This window comes from Odocoileus virginianus, chromosome 3 (genome assembly GCF_023699985.2).
Source record: "Odocoileus virginianus isolate 20LAN1187 ecotype Illinois chromosome 3, Ovbor_1.2, whole genome shotgun sequence".
Taxonomy (NCBI): Eukaryota; Metazoa; Chordata; class Mammalia; order Artiodactyla; family Cervidae; genus Odocoileus; species Odocoileus virginianus.
The window spans coordinates 92,678,846-92,705,420 of NC_069676.1; the positions used below are offsets into that span (position 1 = coordinate 92,678,846).

The window sequence follows — 26,575 nt, forward strand, 5'->3', positions numbered from 1 at the left end:
CTTCCCAACCCAGGGATTGAACCCAGGTCTCCCGCATTGCAGGCGGATGCTTTACCTGCTGAGCCGCCAGGGAAGCCCATGGATATGGATGAACCTTCCAAACGTGATCTGGCTTGTTGGTTTCAGATGCCGCTTGTTTTTCAAGTTGTACTACAGAATGAAAAGTAGCAATTCAGGCAAATAGGCATTAATCTACAAGGAGCTAGAGGCAGGAAACAGTCAAGGCAGCTATAACTCTGTTTAGACAACTAGTGTGCTAGAATGAGCATTAGGTCACTGGGGGAATAATGCCTTTTCTTCCTTTCTCTGCATATAATCATTTGGTACAGAAGAAGGTCATCATGGAGTACAGTTTGAAGTTAAGGTCCCCTTTTCCTAGTAACATGTGGTTTATCAAATGGATCTGCCATGTAAAGATGCATAAAAGAGAGAAAAGATTGCATTTTCTTTATAGAGTTATAGTAAGAAGATCGTCGACAACAGAGTAAAAAATAGATGCTTCTATTGTTTGGTCTCATCACAGTCCCAGCATCTGCCAGAGGGTAAGAATGCTGTGGACTGTTTCATTTTTTGATGTTTCAGTATATTGAAAAAAAAAAGAAAAAGAAATTGCTAACACAGGCTACAACAACTGTTTTAAAGTTGTATAACATTTGCTTTGGCAAAAGTCCATATTTTATCCACCCTAAAGTTCTCCCTAATTCCTCCAGGGTTAGAAACTGTAATGGCAGGGATAGTCTGTATTTTAAGCTAAGTTTTTAAACAGAGTATTTAACTTGCTTCTAACATTTCATAGATTTTTGTTATTTTTGACATTAAAATGTTATTGGAAGAAATAGAAGGAACAGTGAGATGTGAAAGGGAAGATAAATAGAGTTCAAAGAGAGGTCCAAAATAGAAGCAAAGGCATCTTAGCATTTTCAAAACGTGTTGAGAATGGTACTCAACAGACAGGATGCATTCTGGGCAAATGCTGTGTGCAACCACATCTTCAAACAATGGGGTTGTTTGATCAGTGAACAGGCAATCCACAGTGAACTTCAGGAGTTACAACCCTTTGGAAACTCCCCTCTATTGTCAACCCCAAGGAAACACATAGCACTACTGTAGGAGATTGTGGTTAAGGACAGTGTGAGCAGGCGTCCCTGGTGGTGAATAAGAGTCCACTTGTCAGTGCAGGAGACGCAGGTTTGATCCCTGCTCTGGGAAGATTCCACGTGTTGTAGAGCAACTTGCCACAAACTACTGAGCCAGCATGCTGCAACAACCAAAGCCCATGCTCCTAAAGCCTGTGTTCTGCAACAAGAGAAGCCACCACGATATGAAGTCCAGGGACCGCAGCAGAGAGCAACCCCCGTTCACTGCAACTCGAGACAGCCCACGTGCCGCAGCAAAGACCTAGTGCGACTAAGAATGAACAATTAGAAAAAATAGATTAGTGGGAGCCTCTTACTCTGAGACAGATCAGAAATGGCTGGGATGGTGAAGTTTGGACTGAAATGTTACAGTGATTTCCCTTGTTTTGCTTGACTGTGCCCAAAGCTAATGTGGCCTTGGTGAATGGGAACTAAGATTATTTTATTATTTTTTATTATTGTTATTTTTGTTTTTATTTTTAAAAACATTTTTGTTATTTTTTTTTCATTTATTATTATTTTTTCCATTTATTTTTATTAGTTGGAGGCTAATTACTTTACATCATTACAGTAGTTTTTGTCATACATTGAAATGAATTAGCCATGGATTTACATGTATTCCCCATCCCGGTCCCCTCTCCCACCTCCCTCTCCACCCGATCCCTCTGGGTCTTCCCAGTGCACCAGGCCCTTATTATTTTAGATTTGGCTGCCCTAAGTCTTAGTTGCCACACACTGGATCTTCACTGTGACCTATGAACTCTTAGTTGAGGTATGTAGGATCTAGTTCCCTGAGTGGGTATCGAACTCAGGCCTCCTACATTGAAAGCACAGAGTCTTAACCACTGGACCACCAGGGAAGTCTCACGTTAAATACTTTGTCTGAACGTTTTCCCCAAATATGTCATTGTCACATTTGATTAAGTAATTCACAGTTTGAATTTGAATATTAGAAAGTGAAGTTGTCAATAAGCTAAGAAAAATGAAAACCATTTAAGAGAAAATGCCTACAAAGAGTGACCAGCCAGTTCTAGAACAGTGTGGCTTTGTGCACTGCAAATCTACAACCCAAGAAACACCAAGGTCAAGGGCACACCAAGATGGTGGGTTGCCCTAGATACACATTTGAAGAGTAAAACCTATCTGGTTTCAGAGGCATTTTATTCTCAAGAAGCCCTTTCTCCTAAGCCTCCTCTAACACAGGTAGTGTTTTCTCAATTTCAAGACATCGTTCCAGGTCCATCTGTTTAGACAAGATTCCCTCTGTTGATGGGGGAGATAAACTAGTGTTATTTCTCCTTTGCATTTATGAGGCTCTTTTCTCTGTATGCATAAAATGCTTTTTAAATATCTCATTAATCCTCACAACATCCCTGTTGGTAGGTGAGCAAGCATTATAAGCTTCAGGTAGTGAAGCTTCTTGTCACTCCAATAATGGCATTTTATTACTTAGCTTAATGTGATTTTATTGCAGATTCCTGGAAGTTTGAAATGGAGTGGCTTTTGCAAATGGAAATAGTAAATAAAGAAAAACATCATCTTGAATATCAATGCTGGAGAGTAAATGTTAAAGATTGACAGTGAGGTTTGAGGAGAAGAGCACGTGGTGCTTTCTCTTCCATTTTTGTTCTACATTTAGCTTCTCTGCTTTGTTGGTTTAGCCAGCTTAAAATTGCTTTCTATGTAAATATTTAACACTTTCCAAACTTTTACTATGTTGATGTAAAAATATGCACATTCAGAGTTGGAGGGAATGCTAGAGGGCGTACAGCAGTCTATAGTGATTCAGCATATTTGTTGTGTTTTTTTGTTTTTTTTTTTCTCCATTGAGGAAGGGTGGCATGTTTGCAGTGGCAGAAACGCTGGGCTGAGTTTTCACCTGTGTGTGCCCCTGTTCTGGTTCTGGGACTGTTGGTAAGTCCCTCACTCCCTTTGAGCCTCAGTTTCTTCATCTTAAAAGTGGAAATGTGAATGAAGAAATTGTTAGAGTTCTTCCCAGTTCTGAGATAATGGAGAGCAGACGCTTCAGTTCAGTTCAGTTCAGTCGCTCAGTCAGGTCCGACTCTTTGCGACCCTTGGACTGCAGCATGCTAGGCCTCGCTGTCCATCAGTAACTCCTGGAGTTTAGTCAAACCCATGTCCATTGAGTTGGCAATGCCATCCAACCATCTCATCCTCTGTCATCCCCTTCTCCTCCCACCTTCAATCTTTCCCAGCATCAGGGTCTTTTCCAATGAGTCAGTTCTTCACATCAGGTGGCCAAAGTATTGGAGTTTCAGCTTCAGCACCAGTCCTTTCAGTGAATATTCAGGGCTGATTTCCTTTAGGATGGACTGGTCGGATCTCCTTTCAATACAAGGGATTCTCAAGAGTCTTCTCCAACACCACAGTTCAAAAGCATCAATTCTTCGGTGCTCAGCTTTCTTTATAGTCCAACTCTCACATCTATACATGACTACTGGAGAAACCATAGCTTTGACTAGATGGACCTTTGTTGGCAAATGCTTAGGGGCTCTATAATTAAGCTGGGGTCATGCAGCCAGGACCCATGCCTATCTCTGCATCCCTGTTCAAATATGCCTCACACAGGCTATGCTATCGTTCCTCATGAATTTTTAAGTTGTTTATTCAAGAATGCTACTTTACCTCCTCTGAAATATATCTATATTGAGTATCTTGCCTATGTTTTTCTGCCTCTAACTTCTGAGATTGGAAATACAATGAAACTTGCTTCGGAAACCATCTGGATTCGCAGATCACCTGCTTAAAGAAATGTGTTAGGCACCGGTTCTATTTCCTAGAGGTGCGGTGCATCGTGAGCAGCTTGCCAAGTACTTTAGGTAGTGACATCAGGATTTTTTTTTCTAGTAGGGACATAATAAAAACCACAGTCCCACCAAATCGCTGGGAAATTGAGCCTTGAAAACTTGAAATATTTCTTATTTAACAAAAATTCACTTAGCATAACTTGTAACTTTATCACAAATCAAATTTCTATCCACCCTGATAAATGGTAATTCTGATTTATTTGTCATAATTTTTTCTCCTTTTATTTGTGTTGAAGTGATCTTTTTCTTCTGAGGAACAAAAATTGCTACCTGTCTTGATTGTGTTATTTGTGTATTATCTCACAGAAACTAGAAATATAATCATTTTCATTTAATTAATATAACCAACAGAGTGTTGGCCTTGTGAGGAAAAGATGGAGAGAGATTAAACAGCAGTAGTTGCTGGATTCCCAAGCTGGTGTTTTAGCCGTTAAGGTAATTCTAACTTTACTATTTCATCTCCCCGTGTGGCAGGTTTTATAACAAACATTCTGTCTTGGGCAGTGGTACCATTTTCATCTTGCTATATAATTAAGACAGAATGGTCACACAAGTGATTTGCAGTGTCTCTAGAAGTGGTAATTAAGCTTGCTACCTTCACACTGTCAGGGATTTATCCCCCCCCCCACGCAAACATTAAATAAAACAAACTATTTAATTACCTAAACAGCTATACTTGTCTCTTGGACATTAAAGTTTGCCTCCAAGTGAAGGTGAAACTAGCCATTTTAAACAAGTTCCTGGTCAAGCAAAAAGTTCACTGAGTAAAAATTGTGCCACTGATCATATAGTTAACACATCCCAAATTATAACTTCACAGGTCTTGCAAGAAGGTCTTCACCTTTTCATACCCTATTTAAAATTTATCTTTGGGCCACAAATTCAAAGATACATTGGGAACTTATTACTGGGCATAACAATTTATCATACTCTATTTCATCAAATCTAAGCCACACTGAATTCTGTGATTGACCAAGAAAGTAAAACTGTTTCCAATCAATACTTGATAGATTTCAAAACATCCTAGAAGCAATGCAATATGACTATTTTTAAAAGTTCAGTATCTATTGCCAAAAACCTATGCTAAGATTGTGTGTATTTATATTATAAATAAAGCTGTTATCTTTAGTTTTGGCAGGGTCCAATATGAAGCACCATGATAAGTTACTTATTTCAGCAAGGAAAGTGGAAGAAACAGTGTCAGGGAAGATGATTGTTTTTCTAATACTATGGACTAGAAATAGCTATTTTCTACATAGATAATTCAAATAGCTTGCAAGGGATTTACTTTCTCTTGAATAACTCATTTTAGATTTGAAAATACTTTGTAATATTTCAAAGGCATTTCAGATCTAAAAATACTTTATAATATTCCAATGAAGAAGACATCATTATTGCAAATATGCCTTAAACAATACCTGAAGCTCAAGGCAGAATATCTTTCATTCCTCTTTTGCGCTGGTTCTTAAACCTGTGGGTAGAGAATATACAAATCCAGGAGCAAGGCACTGCTGTATTATTTGGCACTGACATTTGTAGGTGAATAACAGCATCATTTAATATTTTCTTCAACCATCAACCAAATGCTTTCTGACATTATACTCTTATTTTGCAAGATGCAGAATTAGGTGTCATAAATGACAGAGGAGGTAAGCTGCAAGACTCAGTTTAATGTTTCATTTTTCTCATTTTCCAGGGGCTGAGATAGATAGAAACATTCTGAAAAATTCACTTCTATGCATATAAATCTTCATATATGCAAATTATATTGACTTTAATATTCAATTTGCTAGTAAGCTTGAAAGCTTAGAAGTTACACTTGAAAATGCCTTCTTTTTGCCAGTCAACAATAAATATTTTCCAAGTAGTCGATGACGTTAGGATTAAGTCCCAGCAAAACCAGAATGCATCCATAAAGATTAACTGTAGATTTCTATTTGTTGTTGGAAATGTCGTCATCTCTTTAGAGCAACAAAGAAGGAAGCTCAGACACCATTTTTGCTATCCACCTGTAGCAACAAACTCACCTGATACAGAAAGTGTACTAAATGTGTTTGTTCAACTGAACATACTATCATTCACTGAATCACTAATTGTTTCATTCAATAATTATCTTTTGATAACTTACATTTCGCCAGTTCCTCAAGGAAGCACTACAATTGCTTTCTGCGTTCTAGTCCCTGTTCCTCTTTATATTATTTTCTCACTGTAAAATAGACATGATTATCTTCTGCTTGCCAGCTACTACCTCATTTTCGCTTGATTTCCCATTTTCAGGATCGAGTACTTTTCATCTGTCTGGCTGTTATTGTCAAAGCTGGCTTCTTCATCTGTCACACTGACCCATCTTTCCCTACCTAAAGCCCTTCATCAGTTTTCCATTGCATTGAACACCAAATCTGCAATATTCTCATTATTCCTAAAGCCTTTCACCAGAAAGATCAAAATGCTTTCCTTTTTTCTATCTTCACCTCTCCCAGTTGCTTTTGTCTGCTTTGAATTCCCCTTCTTGCTTATTTCTCATTTAAATGATCAACCTGTTTCATTCCTTTGCAAAGCACAGTTTATCTTGGCATACCTTCCTATTCTAGCACACAAAGCATTTAGGTAATTTAAATAGCTTCCGAAAGTCCGCTAAACCTTCATAGACTGTCAGATTATTCAAATTATTAGCAGATTATAATGATCCTGACCAATCAAGATAATGAGATTTCCTTTTATCATGACATAATCTTTCCCGTAATAATGGAGAGTACTCACATCAAATTGTGTTACCTAGAATATCTTTCATTTAATTCTGTTCTTGTATAGCATTTTTTCCAGTCTATTTATCTTATAGTTTTCCATGTCTATACTATCTCTTTGAAAGAAGAGACTGTTTAAACTTTTCTGAAAATATAATAAAACACACTATACATCCAATTTAGCATTTAATTTTGACTTCCTCTGTTAGCTACCAGTTATAATTGAAATAAAGAGTATAATAACGAGATACTCAAACTATATATTGAAAAGATCTCATAAATTAATGGGATGATACTTTATTTTAAAAAAGATTGTTTATTTACTCATTTATTTTGGAGGAGTAGGATTGAAACCTTCAGGACCTTGATCTTGAGTTTTCCAGCTTCCAGAGTGTGAGAAAATAAATATCTGTCATTTAAGCCACCTAGCCTATAGTGTTCTGTTCTGGTAACTCCAGTAGACTAAGACAGCTTCTTGCTATGGTTTTGAAAGTTTAATTTTTAAAATTATATTAGCCCATGTCAGTAGATCAATTTATCCATTATATGTCTATAAAAAAAGATTCCATGAAGCTAGAGTTGTTATCCCTATTTCTCATTAATTTACATTATTATTTTTTTTTTGGAAAAGGAATTAATATTCTATATTATTTTACCTCTTCACTGAAATTTTTGTCAAAATATGAGGCTTTCAAATTTCCTGCTTTATCTATTCTGTGAGAATCCTGAGTCACCTGCAATATTGGGCTTTGTTTTTATCTTTTTTATAATTCTGAAGTGAAATTGACTGTTAGTCCTGTTATAGTGTTTTGTAGATTCAAAACTGTCTTTGCAAAAGGGTTATCAGTGACACTTGTGACAGGAATGTGATGTGCAACAAATAGGAACTTCAGAAATAATTTGTTCTTAGTATTGGACAGGGATGACAAGCTGTGTAGAAATTCAGCATTGTTTCAGCAAGAAGATGATGCTAGAGGTGGGGCACGCTTTTTAAATTTTGAACATAGTTTATAGAAACTTTTTTTCACTTATTGATATGCCTTCTCCTCTTTTCCTACCTAACAAAGGAGCTAATTGTCTCATCCTCTTCTCTGCGATGCACTATCCCTTGCTTAGCAACAATGCTATACCACGGACTCCCACAACATTCTGTTTCAACTTCCTGAACTTCTTCCATCTCCTGTGGTCAGAGAATGGTTGCTTAAGCAAGTGGTTATCAGGATTTAAGAGACTTTAAGCCAAGTTTTCTCTTGAGGATTTTTTCCTTTTACTGCATATTATAAGCATTTGTGATTTTATTTTTAGGGGGAAAATTTAATTTCTATTTAGTTCTAAATAATCACATTTCTTTGTAAAAATCTTTAGGGAGGAGAGTTAACTGATGACTCTACAGTTATTACTGATAGTATTACCTTTGCTTCAGTTTAGTCACTCAGTCGTGTCCAACTCTTCTCGACCCCATGGACTGCAGCATGCCAGGCCTCCCTGTCCGTCACCAACTCCTGGAGCTTGCTCAAACTCATGTTCACTGAGTTGGTGATGCCATCCAACCATCTCATCCTCTGTCATCCCCTTCTCCTCCTGCCTTGCCTAAATGCCATCATATCTGCTTTGGTAATATGTGTATGTCCTCAGTCACTCTGTTGTGTCTGACTCTCTGTGACCTCAGGGACTGTGACCCACCAGGCTCCTCCATCCATGTAATTTTCCAAGCGAGAACACTGGAGTGGGTTGCCATTTCCTACTCCATCGGTAATATGTAGCCCTCTCAAAAAGGCATAAGCCTTGATAAGTCACAGATCTAGAATGGAGAGCCAGTTTATGTAAGTCTGGGGTTTAGAAATTTTGTCATTAATAGTCATGTAAAGTCATTTACTGTACAGTTCTTATAAGAAATTAAAAGTACACCAAGTGTTATACTTTTGGCTTAAGAAAGAAAACATATGAATACAGGGGAAAAATGCACAGAATTTTATGTAGAGAATTTTATAAAGTTAACATATGCTAATTCTATACACATGTAAATATTGTGTTGGCATTCTGATATAAATTCTTAATTCCTTCTTAATATACACCAGTGAAAATTCATTGCCTACTAATCCATGGGAATTTGTGTTAGTCTAGTTTGATCTTGGTATCATTTTCTACATTTATCTAAATTCTGATAATCTTTTGTAGGTAGTTACCACACTGGGTGAAAATACCATCAAATTTGGAAGCCAGGCTCCCTGCCCTTGGCTGTGTGTGGACTGTGATACTAGCCAACCTTTCTTCTTTACATTACTAGCACTTTTTGAGAAGTCATTTCTTTGTGTGTTTAGTGCTACAAATAACACTTTGTAGAGGGATGCTGTCTACACAAAATGGAGTCACATGTATAAAGTACCAGTTGGTTGTATGTTTAATGGTACGAATAATACTTTGTAGAGGGATGCTGTCTACACAAAATGGAGTCACGTGTATAAAGTACCAGTTGGAACACCCACCACGTAGCTGGTTAATAGTGAATGGTAGCTGCTCTTATGGTGGAGTTGATGAGGATGGTCTTTAACTTCTTATTTTTCATAAACTTCTCAAAATTAAGTTCTTCCCTCAGAAAATCATTTCACACCCCCCAGTTTGGGGGTTTAAAAAAACCTGCAGTTGGTTTAAAGAATTTTTTTTCCTCTGTTGTTCTCTGCTAAGGACCTGGCACTTATTATCCAAGGTGTTCTTCTTTGCCCCTGATGCCTCTGTGATCAACTTTTCGGGAATAGCTGGGGCTGGGGCTTCCCTGATAGCTCAGTTGGTACAGAATCTGCCTGAATTGCAGGAGACCCCAGTTCAATTCCTGGGTTGGGAAGATCCCCTGGAGAAAGGAAAGGCTACCCACTTCAGTATTCTGGCCTGGAGAATTCCATGGACTGTGTAGTCTCTGGGGTCACAAAGAGTCGGACACGACTGAACGACTTTCACTTTCACTTGGGAGGAGGGTGGAATTACACTGCTCGGGCTTTGCTGAAAGGTCCATGTTCTGTAGGCAGAAGCTGAGAAGAAAAGCTTCTTGCACATATGTAAACTTGGCTCCCATTACGTTCCCTGTGTTCCCTTGATTAACGCCCTCATGGGGACGGGCATTAGGTACCAGTGCCACTGCCCCGATTAATGGCAGATAGTAGTAGGTACTCGAGAGGGCAGCTCAGCTTGTTCTCTAAGAGATGTCATTGCACCTCAACTTCTCAGGAAATTGTTTTTTTTAATCAAACATTCCAAGGGACTGAGCTGATGTTGGTAAGAATATTCCAGGGACAGGACTTTAGCCTCAGAGTCCCTGTGAGTAATTTATATTTAAAAGAGTAATACACAGTTTTCCTTTACAAAGAGCATAAAAGCAACAAAGTAGTACTCAAATGAAATGAGCTGATCTTCTTTTATTTGGTATATTGGTTTTTAAATACTATTTTTCAATTCAGAGTTTCTTTCCTCACTGGAAATATCTATTGCTTGCTCCCCAAACTCCAAGTGCATGTTAAGACTCCCATTGCAATTTATAAACCAGGGTTCTAAGAAGTGCAAGTCATTTTGTATATTTATCTCACGCCGGCAGTTCTAACAGCTGAGGACTTAGTGTCAGCTATGAATTTCATTACTGTAATTTTAGTCCCATTCCAAATCATTAATATTGATGCTAAATAAATGATAGTGTTATCCAAGCTAAATAATATCATTCCAAACTGCTTAGAAAAGAAAGTACTCTCACAATTTTTCTCACTGCTTTTGTAAAACGAGGAAGAACTTAAAAAATGACAGCAGTTTTATCTCGCAATTGTAACACTGCCATTCTATTTTCTTTCTCTTAATATTTGTCACATTTGTAAAAAAGAAACTTAAAGACTATGGTGTTACTGCTGAAAAATTTTTATTCATAAAGTGTCAAGGCAGAATAATACTGATTTCTATTAAGTGTTCCATTAGAATACTTTATAAAAGAAATGTAGCATATACATTTTCCCCAAATTAGCTGATTTTTTAATATATTCATCTTCAAAACAATTAAAGCACATAAACTGTCTCTTTCCCCACCACCATTTGTCCTCAACTTACATGTCTATTAATGTTCACCTACATTTTAGCACACTTCCTTAAATACTCTACTATTTAATTCAAAGCACAGAGAAAACATGAAGAGATTGTTTGCTGGGAGAATGATTACTATGCTGTGTATGTCTTTTTGATCTTTGCTTCTTGGCACACATTCTCTAAATAACTTGATTTTGCATGCTTTTTAAGAAAAAAGGCAACACCTTTTTTTTTTTTCAAGTATGGTAGATATGTAAAAAGATGTGAATATTTAATATATGCAACTTGAGGTGTTTGAAGATAAATTATACCTGTGAAACGATCATCACTATCAGTGCTATATACCTATTCATAACCTCCAAAAATGTCCTCCCACTCCTTCCTTTTTTTCTTTTGTGATAAGAGCACCTAATATAAGATCTACCCACTTAAAAACCTTTTGTATATACAATGCAATATTATTAACTATAGGCACAATATTTTACAATAGATCTCCAGAACTGATTTATCTGGTATAACTGAGCTTGGTACTCTTTGATCATCAATTTCTTATTTTCCTTTGCACCTTATAACCATTATTTTGCTGTCTACTTTGGTGAGTTTTGGCTATTTTAGTTTTGACCTATGAGATCATACAGTATTTGTTTTTCTGTATTTGACTCTTTTCAGTTAGCACATTGCCCACCAGGTCTGTCCATGTTTTTGCAAATGGCTGGATTTCCTTCTTTTTTAATGCTGAGTAATATTCCATTGTGTATATATATATATACTACATTTCCTTACCCTTTCATGTGCTGATGGATATAAATGGCAACCCACTCCAGTATTCTTTCCTGAAAAATCCCATGGACAGAGGAGCCTGTTGGGCTGTGGTCCACGGGGCTGCAAAGAGTTGGACACGACTTAGCAACTAAACAGCCATATGTTAACTATTATGAATAATGCTGCAGTGAGCATGGGAGTGGTAATATCTTTTTGAGGCTTCAATTCCTTTGGATATACATGCCCAGAAATAGGGTTCCTGGAATATATGGGAGCAGTATTTTAAATTTTTCAAGGAAACTCTTCACACTCTTCCATAGCTGTACTATTTTACATTCCCATTAACAGTATACAATTATTTTCATAGTTTTACCAACATTTTTTTATCTTTTGGCTTTTTCATATTAGCCATCCTAACAGGTGTGAGGTGATATCCTGTTGTGGTTTTGGTTTGAATTTCCTGATGATTAGTGATTTTGAGCACCTTTTCACATACCTGAGCTTCCCTGGTGGTTCAGAGGGTAAAGCGTCTGCCTGCAAGGTGGGAGACCTGGGTTCGATCCCTGGGTCGGGAAGATCCCCTGGAGAAGGAAATGACAACCCACTCCGGTACTCTTGTCTGGAAAATCCCATAGATGGAGAAGCCTGATGCAGGCTACAGTTCATGGGGTTGACAAAGAGTCGGACACGACTGAGCGATTTCACTTTCACATATCTGTTGGCATTTTGTATATATCCTCTTTGGAGAAATGTATATTCAGGTCCTTTGCCTGTTTTTAAAACTGAATTATTTGTGTTTTTTGGTTGTTGTTGTTGTTGTTGTTATTGTTACTGAGTTGTAGGGATTCCTTATATACTCGGAATATTTACTCTTTATCAGGTATATGCTCTACAAATATTTTTTTCCTGTTCAGTTGGATACATTTTCATTTTGTTTATTTTGTTGGGATATGCGGTAGCTCCTTTTGGGTCCCTAGAAGAAAGAGACTCTGGGAGATGGTTGAGTGGGGCTATGGATGAGTTATCAGGCCACTTCTAGATCAGTTCCACACTCAGATCTGCTTTCAGCTGGGCTGCCTTCGGAAAGCTGCTGTCCTTGCTCTTGGACACTAGGGTGCTACATCCTCCTACCTGGATTGCAAAGCTCTTGCAAAGGCACTTCGCTCAGCACATGGCTGCCAAACCAGCGTTTATGTGACAGATGAGGCCTGATACTGCTATTCATCATCTTGATGATGGCTTTCTCTGGCTTATGGTTTCAACATTCTAGTTAATTTCTTTTGAGAAAGGGACTATAGAAAGAATTTGAGTGTCTTGATAATTATAGATTCTCATCCTGATTGTGCAATGCACTAACCATGCCAGACTGAACCTTCCAAAGTTGTTTCATTTCTTTGAACTGTCTCATATGATAGCAAGAGATAATCATTCTCACACCATACAGAACTTTTGGAAAATAAGGAGTTTGCTACAATATTCGCTCACCTCATTTCCCTTGCTTATTTTGTCTTTGCTAGAATGAGTTATTCATCTTACTTGTTGGTATATATTCATGATCTATCTCAGTGTTTGAGACACTGTATGTCCTTACTAAATATTTATTGCATAAATAAATGACATGCTAGTGAACATCATAATACCCCCAATCCCAAGGACTTACTCTGACAAGTTCCTATTAACTGCTCTTGGGTCTCCACTAAGCAATCATAGGCCTATCTTAGGAATGCTAGAGATGTAACTTGCTTACTTTAATAGGTTTGCTGAAATGAATATTTAAGTCATGAGGTTTCTAAGGGGAAAAAGTACAGAAGAAAAATTAATGCAAATTACATATGTACCTTTAGAGGCAAAGGGAGAAAGTATTAGAATGAAAATCATGATTATTCAGTGTCTAAATGTAAAGAAATGAAAAAATATCATGAAGGAAAAAAAGAGTGATCAGTAGTGTCCAATACTGCATAAATGGCATATGAACTGAAAACTCTTGCATTTATTATCGTGAGTTAATTAATCATTGAACAGAGTGCTGAATATTATAGCTATAGTAATTATGGTATAAATAAAAACATATGCTGCTTTATGTAGATGATAAGAACATTTCAAAGGTCTTTACAAAGAGATAGAGTAACAATATAGATCTAAATATCTAAATAAAGTATTGCTTGATATAACCAGATAGAATATTTTAATGTGAGGAGATTACTGTGAAAATACTTTTAAAATAATTCAGTCATCTGTTGACAAAAACCACTGCAATGTTGTAAAGTAATTAGCCTCCAACTAATAAAAATAAATGGAAAAAAAATAATACTCATTTTAAACAGATATTCTTTGGGTTGTCTGAATACAAACTTCAGTCTTCAAAACTGTTATTAAAATCTACTTGATTTCAAAGAACCATTTAAGCAACAGAGACCATGTGTTTAAGCTTTCTCAGTGACGGATTTCTGTAACTAAGCACCTTTATTTTTTATTTTCCCCAAATTGGACTTCACAGTTGCTCACTTAACAAAAAAAGAAAAGAAAAAACACACAATGTGTGAGTTGCAAGTTAAGTTTTATCTGAGGCAAAATGAAGAATATAGCTCAGGCGGCAACATCTGAGATAGCTCTAAGAAAGGGTTCCACAAAGGTAAGGGAGGAAGGTCAGTATATATGTACTTTTGGTGAAGGAGGAATACAGGCATTCAAGCTTATATATATATATATATTTTCAGCTGGTTTCTGCTAGTCATGAGGAGCCATCATAATCATGAAGGAATTTAGTGTTTTTCTAAATATGAGGAGATACAAGAATTGGGCTCATAAAATTGGCTCCTGAATATGCCTATCTGAAGATCTACTCTGCCAGTTTTTCCCAGAGTACAGAGTACCTCATTTCTGATCTTCGTCCTGAACTCCTTTCAGGGGAAGTTAGAGGTCAGCAGCTGCAGCAGAACACGATTTAATCCTTGTAGACGGTACGTAGCAATGACAAGTGCCAATCTGTAGTTGACACACTCCAGTTAAAATAAACGTGGTTGCTGTTCCCTGACATATCATTTCTTTCCCCCTCCAATCCTTTGGTCCTTACTCTTAACTCATGTTCTCTGGACACTTAAGTTTGTTCTAGACTCATCTATAAGATCCATTTCATAGTGAAGTGAAGTGAAAGTTGCTCAGTCGTGTCTGACTCTCTGTGACCCCATGGACTATACAGTCCATGGAATTTTCTAGGCCAGAATACTGGAGTGGGTAACCTACCCCTTCTCCAGGGGGTCTTCCCAACCCAGGGATCGAGCCCAGGTCTCCTGCATTGCAGGAGGATTCTTTACCAGTTGGACAACAAGGGAAGCCCAAGAATACTGGAGTGGGCAGCCTATCCCTTCTCCAGGGGTTCTTCCCAACCCAGGAATCAAACTGGGGTTTCCTGCATTGCAGGCGGATTCTTTACCAACTGAGCTATGAGGGAAGCCCAGTTACTACCATTCCATAGTAACTCAGAGTAACTGAGTAACATCTAACTTTACTTACAAATCATGTGGACACAAAGACATACATGCATGAGATAGAAATCCAAGACAAAGAAATCTTACACTTAAGCAGAGACCCAGGTACAGTTTGAATTTGTGACTTTCATCCCTGACTCATCATCTTCATATACAATATTATAACTGATAACTTTTCAATCTTTGAAAAAATATAACATTTTTCCTATTGTCCAATTTCTATTGAATCCATAGTCTGTCAAAGAAAAATTTCCCTGGGCAGAGTTAGAGAGTCAAGGAATAATTTATTCAAAACTATTGCAATAGGAAAGATTGAACTGAACTCCACTAAAACAAGGGGTAAGAGAGTTTCCCATTAATTGGGGTGAGATAGGCTACTGGGGGGCCTTTGGTCAATGAGATGAAGTCCTTTATATTTGCTAATTGATGTTTAGCTAAATCAGGCTCAGGAAACCTGGAGATAGGGGATCTGTCTCATTAGATTATTACATGTCAAAGGTACTGGCTCCTTGGTCTTTGAAAAAGATACTCCTGGGTTGAAAAACTGGTCAGAGGCTGGAAGATTTATTTATAATTCAAAGGGGTGGCGAAAGAATTTGTAATTCCAAGCTTCCTAAAGTGAATGTTCTCAGAAAAAGGAGATCAGAAACTTAAAGTGAGAATGAAACCCATTTGAAGCTGAGGAGAAGGGTAAGACCATTAAGGCCATCTTGGTCATGGCCATCCGCTAGTGTGGTGACAATAATATACTCCAGGTAGTGCCTTGCATGTCATTGTTCAGTCTCTCAGACGTGTCTGACTCTGCGAAGCCATGGACTCCAGCACGCCAGGTTTCCTTGTCCTTCACCATCCCTTGCGCTTGCTCAAACTCATGTCCATTGAGTCCATGATGCCATCCAACCATCTCATTCTCTCTCATCCCCGTTTCCTCCTCTCTTCAAACTTCCCCAGGATCAGGGTCTTTTCCAATGAATCAGCTCTTCACATCAGGTGGCCAAATTATCAGAGTTTCAGCTTCAGCATCAGTCCTTCCAATGAATATTCAGGACTGATTTCCCTCAGAATTGACTGGTATGATCTCCTTGCAGTCCAAGGGACTCTCAAGAATCTTCTCCAACACCACAGTTCAAAGGCATCAATTCTTCGGCGCTCAGCTTTCTTTATGGTCCAACTCTCACATCCATACATGACCACTGGAAAAACCACAGCTTTGACTAGACGGACCTTTGTCGGTAAAGCGATGTCTCTGCTTTTTAATATGCTGTCTAGGTTGGTCATAGATTTTCTTCTAAGGAGCATCTTTTAATTTCATGGCTGCAATCACCATCTGCAGTGATTTTGAAGCCCAAAAAACAAATTCTGTCAGTTTCCATTGTTTCCCCATGTATTTTCCATGAAATGATGGGACCAGATGCCATGATCTTAGTTTTTTGAATGTTGAATTCTAAGCCAACTTTTTCACTTTCTTCTTTCACTTTCATTAAGTGACTCTTTAGTTCTTCGCTTTCTTCCATATGGGTCAGAATTACTAAAATTCAATACGATTTGTGTATAGTCTCTTTATAGTCCTAATTTTAAAGTAATTCAGGAAGGCCAGCATTTCAATGATGCCTTCTCAGAAATATCATTTTATGCTCTCCCTAAGTGAGGTGGAATGTGGAAGTGGGAGGGATGGGAAAAAAAACAGAAACAAAACAAGTAAATTTTGTACCATTATCATGGGGTAAAATGTCAACATTTAAAAAAATTACATTTAAAAACCTTTCATCTTTAAATATTATTCAGTGGTTGAAGGCTAGCCATAGAACCACTCTACAGTTTCAGAGGCAACTGAAAAATACATCTCAGACCTTGACTTTTTTTAAGCTAACATCTAGTTGTAGGCACAACAAACAGTCCCAGGGATGCAATTAAACTCAGTTGCTTTTTAATGTGTTCTTTACCCTTTATGACTATTTACATTTATAGAGTAATGCATTACTTAAGGTAACAGTTATCCTATGATTTTGTTTTATACAAAATGTTATAAGGGCAAGAATATTATTTACACAGAAACTGTAAGATACAACTACTCAGACGAGAAGTTCAGGAAAAAAAAATGAATTTAACTTTGGTTTCACTTTAGGTACAATTTTAGAAAGTAAACTTAGCTTTCAGTTTTTCTATTGAATGAAAATGACAGTTCTTTTCAAGGATATCATACTAAGGGAAATAGGAAATAGAAGCTGGGATTCTGCTACTTGGAAAAGGTATAAAAGGTTCTGTGGTTTTTGTAGAGAGGCTTCTAGAGTATTCATCTCTGTTCCTCTTTTGCAATAAATTACAGATGTTTCCCCTGATTTGTAAGACTAAAGGGCCAGGGAAGGGGAATTGGGCAATGATTAGTTTTCATTTTTCTTCCACTTTAAGAACAATAATACCTGTTGTGTAGGTCTTTATGGATTGAGAGTTTTACCATGGGTAGTGCTCATCACAACCTGGTTCTTTAGGGCTATCAGTATCCACATCCTGTTTGCAGTTGTGGAAACCTAGGCATCATCAACTTAAAAAAATACACAACATGAGAGTTACCAGTTCAGTTTTATTTGGGGCGATATGAGGACCTCAGCCTGGGAGGAAGCACCTCAGATAGCTCTTAGAGGCTGCTCCAGAGAGACGGGGGGAGAAGGCCAGAATAGACATGGTTTTGGTAAAGAAGGAGCACAGGCAATTAAGCTTGTTTATTATTTAGGAAGTTTCTTCTGGTCTGGTGAAGCTTCTGCTAGACCAGAGAAACAGTTATCCCCATGATGGATTTTAATGCTTTTCTAGATATGAGGACGGAGAAGGCAATGGCACCCACCCCACTCCAGCACTCTTGCCTGGAAAATCCCATGGACGGAGGAGCCTGGGAGGCTGCAGTCCATGGGGTCGCAAAGAGTCGGACACAACTGGGCGACTTCACTTTCACTTTTCCCTTTCACGCATTGGAGAAGGCAATGGCAACCCACTCCAGTGTTCTTGCCTGGAGAATCCCAGGGACGGGGGAGCCTGGTGGGCTGCCATCTATGGGGTCACACGAAGTTGGACACGACTGAAGTGACTTAGCAGCAGCAGCAGCAGATATGAGGAGCTACAAGAATTGGGCTCATAAAACCAGCTCCTGAGAATATCTAACTATCTGAAAACCTGTCCTGCCAGTTTTCCCAGAACACAGAGTGCTTCATGTCTGCTCTCCATCCTGAGCTCCTTGAGGGGGGGTTGGAGGTCAGCAGCTGCAGCAGCACAAGATTTAATCCATGTGGAGGTAGATGGCAAGCACCCATGGCAAGTACCAATTTTCAGAACTAAGATATAAGCAAATGACCCAACATCATGCAGTTAACTTCGAGTCAGAAGTAAAATGCAGACCTGTCTGTCTCTGAATCCCATGTTGTTATAATTTGGCCTTCTACTGTCTGTCTTTAAAATCCAGAGTATTCTTTCATGCAGTGGCATTCAGCAAGGTGCTGCTTTTTTTTTTTTTTTTTAATGCATCATGGGTCAGCACATTTTTGTTTGTTCAGAAGAAATTGATTTTTTTTTCCCTCAGTTAGATATTTGTTAAAAGTTACATATAGATGTCAACTGAAAAAATACACACGACCTAAAAGTTGAGAGTTAGGTTCGATAGGAATCCTGAGGACTTCAAGCCTGGAAGACAGCATTTCAGGGGACCCTAGAGAACTGTTTCCAAGGAGGTTGGAGAAGGAGTCAGGCTATATAGAAGTTATGCAGCAAGGGACGGGGAATCTGAATATTAAAAGATTATTGTTAATTAAGGAAACCCAGGTACCTTGCATTCAGGGATTTAGCACTTTTCCATGTATGGGCAGATACAAGAATCCAGGCTTACTGAAATTGTTTTTCATGTGCATCTCATCTATCTTGGGCCAAATCCTGCCTTTTGATTGTTCATGTCCTTCATTCCTCTGTCACCATAAGGGGTGGTGGATGTGGCAGGTGGCTGCCTCTAATAGTTTCGTGCATTCCCCCAACCTCCCCGCAACCCACTCCTATTCCCCAGTGCTTACCAGGGAAGCGGTTGGTGGCTGCCAAGTAGCTGGTATTGCCTTCTGGGCTCAGAAATTTACATTTGAAAGGCTGAAGGCCCTGATGGCTGTGACATCTTTGTTCACCAATATGGCAAGAAATATTGTATTTCACAGGGTAATACTGACAAAATTAAATATGAGGGGCACATAAATAATATATATTTTGAAAAGCATCTAATAGAGAATCTCACTGCTTTCCAGTACCTGGATTAATTTTAAAGGATTTTCCCCTCTATTTTAAATGAGAAAACTAACCACCAATGGATTTTAGGTATTGGTCATACCAGTGAAAAGCTGGGGAACTCTTCCAGTGCCACACTTTGCTGTAGCTGAGCCCCAGCCTGCAGGACGGTTTGAGGTCAAATTGCTTTACAGAGATAAATAACTTCAGTGGGTGAGTCTTGTAGGTAGAATCCTGTGCTTGGGATAATAAGGAGTGCAAATTAAAACCAAAGCAACTCAGAGGAGTTGATTCCAGCTTCAGATATGCAGAATTTTGGGTCCCTTGTAGACTTGCTGAAATATTGTCTGCATTTGGGCAAGAACCCCAGCAATATGTATGCATATTAGAGGTTGAAAGACACTGTTCTGAAACTGGAAGTCCAAGAGAATTTTAAACTCATTCTTGGGAAGTAATGTTTTGGTTCCTCAATCTATGTTGTTTATCAAAATCCTCAGTGAGGCCTTAAAAAAATAGAACTGCTGGGCCCATTGCTGTGGCATGGTTTGAGCTATTGGCCGGTGGCACAAGGGCTTTGAGGAAAAGCAGTCACACCACCCTCAACACACACATACACACCAGTACACATGTAAGCATTCTTCCTAAGGTAAATCCATCTTAAAATATATATGATGACTTTGATATGACCAGCATTTGAGGAAACTAAGTCTATTTGATGCCGAACAAGTCATTTTATATGAAATCCTCATGAGAAAGGAGTATTTTAACATTTACTCTAATGCCATCGATTTTAAATTTATTGGTCGTTTCAAGTTTGGTAGGATGCGAACCTCATTTTAAAGATCTTTTCTCGATTATCATTCCTCCCAAAGTAAAAGTATTCTTTTTCATTAAATTGCAAGTTATCATTATCTGCACCTCTCCTATGAAACACTCCGCACGCTCTTTTGTGCCATTCTTTGCATTCTTGACAGCACACTTAGACTATTATTGCAGTTCCCCCAATACCTAGAAAATTATGTCCATTGCTATATAATCAGCATTCAGCTTATTGAGAAAACAAATGAGAAAACGAATCAGTAAATGAGACAACTACGCAAAGACCAGTGTGGTGTAGGCAAATACGGCTGGAAGAGGAGTCAGGCAATTTAGGTCAAGACCCTTATCTGCTGGTACATCAAATCTGGTGTTAAGTTCACCGAATCCCTCTTTTTTAGCTATTCAGTTTATAGAAATATTGGGTAAGATTTTTTATGACTTTTTCAATCCATATAAACTTTGACACAAAATAGCCGACTATTTTCTTGGTGGCTCAGATGGTAAAAGCATCTGCCTGCAATGCAGGAGACCCAGGTATGATCCCTGAGTCAGGAAGATCCCCTGGAGAAGGAAATGGGACCCCACTCCAGTACTCTTGCCTGGAAAATTCCATGGATGGAGGAGCCTAGTGAGCTATATAGTCCATGGGTTTGCAAAAAGTCGGACACAAGTGAGTGACTTCACTTTCACTTCACTTTATTTTCTTGAACTAAATTCTCTTAAGCTTAAAAAAGTACCTTTACATGTCTCAAATTTATTTTTAACCTAACTAATGAAGTCATAACATTGTTCTCATTAATCCATCTGTGCTACCAAAATCGATATCAATTTTCTATTGTTGTACAGCAGTTTAATATAAACTTAGATGTTTAAAACAACCCAAATATGTCATCTCATAGATTTTGTGAGTCAGAATTCTAAACCCTAATCCTCCATTCTAAACCCTAACTCCCACTTCTAGACCCTACCCAAGGCTTCTCTTCTTGTCTACATAAAATGAGGGCTTGGGTCTCGCCCTCTGCTATTGATGCCTTGTCCCTACTCTTGGCAACCTATTCCCCTCAGGTCAAGGTGTTGTAGCCACACGTTCTGGGAAACAAATTCCCTCAGAAGGACAACGCAGATAGTGGAGTGCAGTTTATTATATCGGCGGGCCCAAGGTAGAGTCTCCTCTTAGCCAAGGACCCCGACTGACTTTTGTGAAAACCTTACATACCTTAAGTGTGCTGCTCAAGCCCACATCCCCAAATTCCTTCAACCTAGCCTGGAAAGTGTTAAAGGGAGATACAATCAGGTTATAGCCATGATTCATAATCAGAAGGGTCAGCTGATTATACATTGTAGCCTAGACCAATGGGGGCCATACAGATTACAAAGGTGATTGACTACATAGGGGATTACTACAGTCTTTTTGGTGATGGGGGTGTTTATCAGTCCAGGAGGCCAATTTGGCCGTAGGTATATTGTCCCCATGGCTACCAGGCACATAGTCCAAAGCTCACTGAAAGTGCAAGACGGAGTTTCCTTCTCTTTCAAGATTGAGTCAGCTCGGCCTGTTCCCTTCCTCCCTCAGAGGGGTCAGCACAGCAGGGATGGACGGTGCGGATGGCTTATATAGGTCCTCTACTCAGAGCCTTACAAGGCTGCAGTCACTTATTGGGTTGGACCATGTTCTCATCTGGAGACCCCACTAGGCAGTGATTCACTTCAAAGCTCACTCGTGTTGCTGGCAGAATTCACTTTCTTGCACCTGTATGACTGAAAGCCATGGCTTCCCACTGGCCGTGGGGAGGTTGGGTACCAGAGAACTTCGGTCAGGCTGTGTGGGCTGAGAGCCCTCAGATGACAGCCCACAAGACGATGGGGACCTGAGTCCTAGAGTCACAAGGAGATGGGGTCTGCAGACGGTCTGAGGGAGCCTTGCGGGGGGCATTCCGCATGCAAGCTTCTGACCAGAGCTCGGTTCTGACCAACACTTGGATGTCAGTCTGGTGTGACTGCTAGAATGAATAACGTTTGTAATTTTCTTTTTTATGTTCTGCCATCTCTAATTTACTACATGAGCATGAACAAGTCATTTGGTTCTTCCTTGCTCAATTTCTGCATACATAGATGGCAACCCACTCTAGTATTCCTGCCTGGAAAATCCCGTGGACAAAGGAGCCTGGTGGGATACAGTCCATGGGGTCGCAGAGTCAGACACGACTGAGTTATTAACACACACACACACACACACACACAAACACACACACACAGAACAATGTAACATGATAATTAAGAATCTATAATCAGAATCCCTGGGTTCGCATTCTAGCTTTTCTCTGTGTTAGTCATTAACTTCTGTAAACTTTGGTTTGTTTTCCTATATAACTTTGCCATACCATAGTGCTGTTGTGAGGATTAAGTAAGATGCTTATATAAGGTCAGATGGCATCACTGATGCAATGGACATGAATTTGGGCAAACGTTGGGAGATGGTGAGAGACAGAGAGGCCTGGCAGTCCACATGTCTCTGTATTATTAAAACAAGAAGAAATCTCATGAGCCTTTTACTTAGGTCAGATGAAGTCATGATTACTTTCTAGGAATCAACATTTTGTATGAGAATATTTGACATATTACTAAATTTCACAAAAATCTTTTCAACTTGAGAGTACAATTATGTTTTTTTAATATTAAGGAAACATCTGAGTTTTCAATGTTTAGTTTAAGGTGTTATATTAGTTTTAGAAACTAAATTAAGTGAACTCACTCAGTCCAACTCTTTGTCACTCTCTGTCGCCCTCCGGGCTCCTCTGTCCATGGGATTTTCCAGGCAAGAATACTGGAGAGGGTTGCCATTTCCTTCTCCAGGGGATCTTCCTGACCCAGGGATCGAACCTGGGTCTCCAGCACTGCAGGCAGACTCTTTACCATCTGAGCTACTGTCTGAAACTGAATTAACAAACTGTGAATTCCTTCTCTGTCACAACAGCAACATCTTACAATGAGTTTTAATCCGCAGCCTCTTTATTCTTTTCACAGTTGGAAGTTCTAAACCATGAAGCCCTCAGGAAGTGAGAGAAAGGAGGCCACACCCCCTTGTACCATCATCTCGGGGATTAAGATTTCAGTGTATGAAGTTGGGGGGATGAAATATTGAGACCATAGCAACATCCCAACATTTGTCTAAGTCACATATTAAACTTCCAACAAAATTGAGTGCAAATAAATAAAAATTCTGGATGTAGGCAGGTTTATACGTGCCAGAGGACTTCCCTGGTGGCACAGATGGTAGACTCTGCCTGTGATACAGGATACCTGGGTTTGATCCTTTGGTTAGGAAGATCCTCTTGAGAAGGAAATGGTAACCACTTCAAAATTCTTGCTTGGAGGATCCCATGGACAGAGGAACCTGGTGGGCTCCAAGGGGTCACATGGGTCACAAAACAGAGCCAGAAATAAGAATGGGATGAGAGAGCCTTTTTGAGTGATACTAAATAGCTTTCATATCTGAAGGCCTTTAAGACTCCATGAGTTACCAGAGGATAGATTTCTTCAAAGTAGCAAAGACTACCCTCCTTCTTTCTCACCCTCCAACCTTGTTCTGGATTTAACACAACATTGTAAATATAGGAATGTGAAGCAGTGGTAGAAACAGAGGTAACATACGGGTTAGCATATTTGAAAAGCAGTTTCCTAAGTTAGACTCTGGATAGCTGAATTTTTAGTACATCTTTTAAGAACAAGTAATTTGTAGATTCTTGTTGTTTTCAGTATATAACTGCTCTATTTCATGTCTAGATTCTCTATCAGTATTAAATACAAAGTACTAGAGATATTTTTGTTTGCTTAATCTTTATTCAAAGCATTCATGGTATATTTTAAAGACTGTACTGTGTGATGATTATTAAAGTTAATTGCTATCCACTATCAATAGATTTAAGAAATAAAGCACATTTGGGTCTTTTATATTTAAATAATGCTTTTTAAACATTGATAACGCCTAAGATGTCATTTGGTAAGTTTTAATTTTATACAACTTTCAATGAAAACATTCAAATGGTCCAGATGTAGAATGTTGCATAATTTTTCATGATATTGATAAGGGGGAAAAAAAAAACCAAACCTAAAATCCAAGAATGAGAGTGAGGAGAGTCAGACATTAATTTAGAAGTTTCCCTACCTCCAGATGAATCATAGTGCTCAAGGCAAAATCCATTTCTAGAATATATATGTCCAAAGAGGATTTATAAAACTTCAGAACCAGAGAGCCAGCTGCCAATGAACAATTTCAGTTAGGAGAAAATATATAATTGGAATTCTCCCACCACCACCACCCCCCCATATTTTTTAAAGAATCAAGAAAGAAGAATTGGCATTAAGGAAAAGGAGCTGTACTTTTTTTTCCTTAGAAAAAAATTGCTATTTATGATAGCCAACCTAAGCTCAAATACATGATTGATTACTTGTAACAGTTTGGAGATCTCAGTATTATTTTCTAAAGATAGAGTTTAAAAAAATATTTTTTAATGTTTCAAACTAAATATTGGATAAGTATTAGTCACTCACTCATGTCCAGCTCTTTATGACCCCATGGACTGTAGCCCACCAGGCTCCTCTGTCCATGGAATTCTCTAGGCAAGAATACTGGAGTGGGTGGTCCTGCCCTTCTCCAGGGAATCTTCCTGACCCAGGGATTGTACTTGGGTCTCCTGCATTGCAGGAACCACCAGGGGAAAAAAAAATCAAAAAAAGTTCTTGAATTTATTTTTTTTCATTCTTAGTATGCAGATGATTTATGTTTATACACTCATAACTATTAGTCTGTTGTAAGTCCTCCACTTTAAATGCATCTTGTGGCAGAAAATTACTTTTACCTCTTGTTATTATGATTAAAATAATTATACTCAACAAAGTAGATGAGATTTGTTGTTGCTCCATCATTAAGTCATGTCGAACTCTTTGTGACCCCGTGGACTGCAGCATACCAGGCTCCTCTGTTCTCGGAGTCTGCTCAAATTCATGTCTATTGAGTTGGTGATGCTGGGGATGCTGGTAAAGAACCCACCTGCCCGCGCAGGAGGCATGAGAGGCACGGGTTCAATCCCTGGTTGGAAGGTACCCTGGAGGAGGGCAGGGCAACTCACTCCAGTATTCTTGCCTGGAGAATCCCATGGACAGAGGAGCTTGGAGGTCTATAGTCCTTAGGCTCACACTGTCAGATACAACTGAAGCGACTTAGTACGTGTGAATCTAATCATCTGCTCATCTGCAGCCCCCTTTGTATAAGACACTTTTTTTTTTAAACTCATTGAAATTTCATAGTGGAATACAAGAAAATTGATAACAAAGTATAAAAAGTACAAAAACACAATAATGAATGTTTTAAAAATTATTAATATTAGACCCTAACACGAATATCTCTTCTGGAAATTTAGAATTTTAGTCATATTTGTTATAACCTTTATATAGCAAGTAAATTCAAAAGTTTAAATATAATTTTAAGAATCAGTATAATTAATTTTTATGTCTACCTAGCCTCATGTCATGAGATCTGCTAAAAGCTAATTGTGTGTTAGTTGCTCAGTCGTGTCCTACTCTTTGCAAACCCATGTACTGTAGCTTGCCCAGGTTCTCCTGTCTGTGGAATTCTCCAGGCAAGAATACTGGAATGGGTTGCCATCTTCTTTTCTAGGGCATCCTCCTGACCCAGGGATTGGGCATCCTCCTCCAGGGATTGTACTTGGGTCTCCTGCATTGCAGGAAGATTCTTTACTATCTGAGCCACAAGGGAAGCCCCTACAATCTAATTATTCCATATATATTGTAGGGCTTTTTTCCATTTTAGCAATGAAAAGGACACACTTTGTATGATTTCTGTTCTTTGAATTTGTTGATGTTTGTTTTACAGCCCAGACTATAGTCTGTCTTGGTCAATCTGCCATATCCACTTATAAAAAAATGTATGTCCTGCTGTTGTTGGGCGGATTCTACTATAAATTTCAATTTGGTCAAGCTGTTTGACATCTCGGGCCTTCCAAACCCTTACTGATTTTCTGTCTTCTGAAATTGATTACTGAGGAAGAAATGAGAAGTCTCCATGTATACCTGTATGTTTTTCTATTTCTTCTTTTACTATAACAGTATCTGCTTCATGTAATTTGAAGTACTCTTGGTGGCTAATCCATTCTTAGGATTGTTACATTTTCTTGATGAACTGACTACCTTAAAATTATTTGATGTTCCTCTGTACCCTAGGTAAATTTTTTATTCTGCAATATAATTATTTTTTTCCTGGTAATCTAGTCATGTCACCTTTAACCAATGTTGCATGATGTATTTTTCCCAGTCTTTTACATTTAACCAATCTATGTATGGGTATTTAGAGTTGGTTTCCTATTACACATGACATATTTTGGTCTTTTTAAATTTTAATTTGACAATCTACTTCATACTGGAGTATTCGATCACTCCTATTTAATGTAATTATGCGATTTGATGTG

The 26,575-nt window shown here is 38.5% G+C and overlaps 1 long non-coding RNA gene across 2 annotated transcripts in view; it reads left to right on the forward strand.

Moving 5' to 3' along the window:
* The first annotated feature begins 8,435 nt into the window (after positions 1-8,435).
* LOC110136081 (uncharacterized) overlaps positions 8,436-26,575 on the forward strand; it is a 128,298-nt gene continuing 110,158 nt past the window's right edge. For both annotated transcript variants that reach the window (XR_002313522.2, XR_011487024.1), the window contains exon 1: positions 8,436-8,531. This is a non-coding gene — a long non-coding RNA (uncharacterized lncRNA). The remainder of the gene's footprint in view (positions 8,532-26,575) is intronic.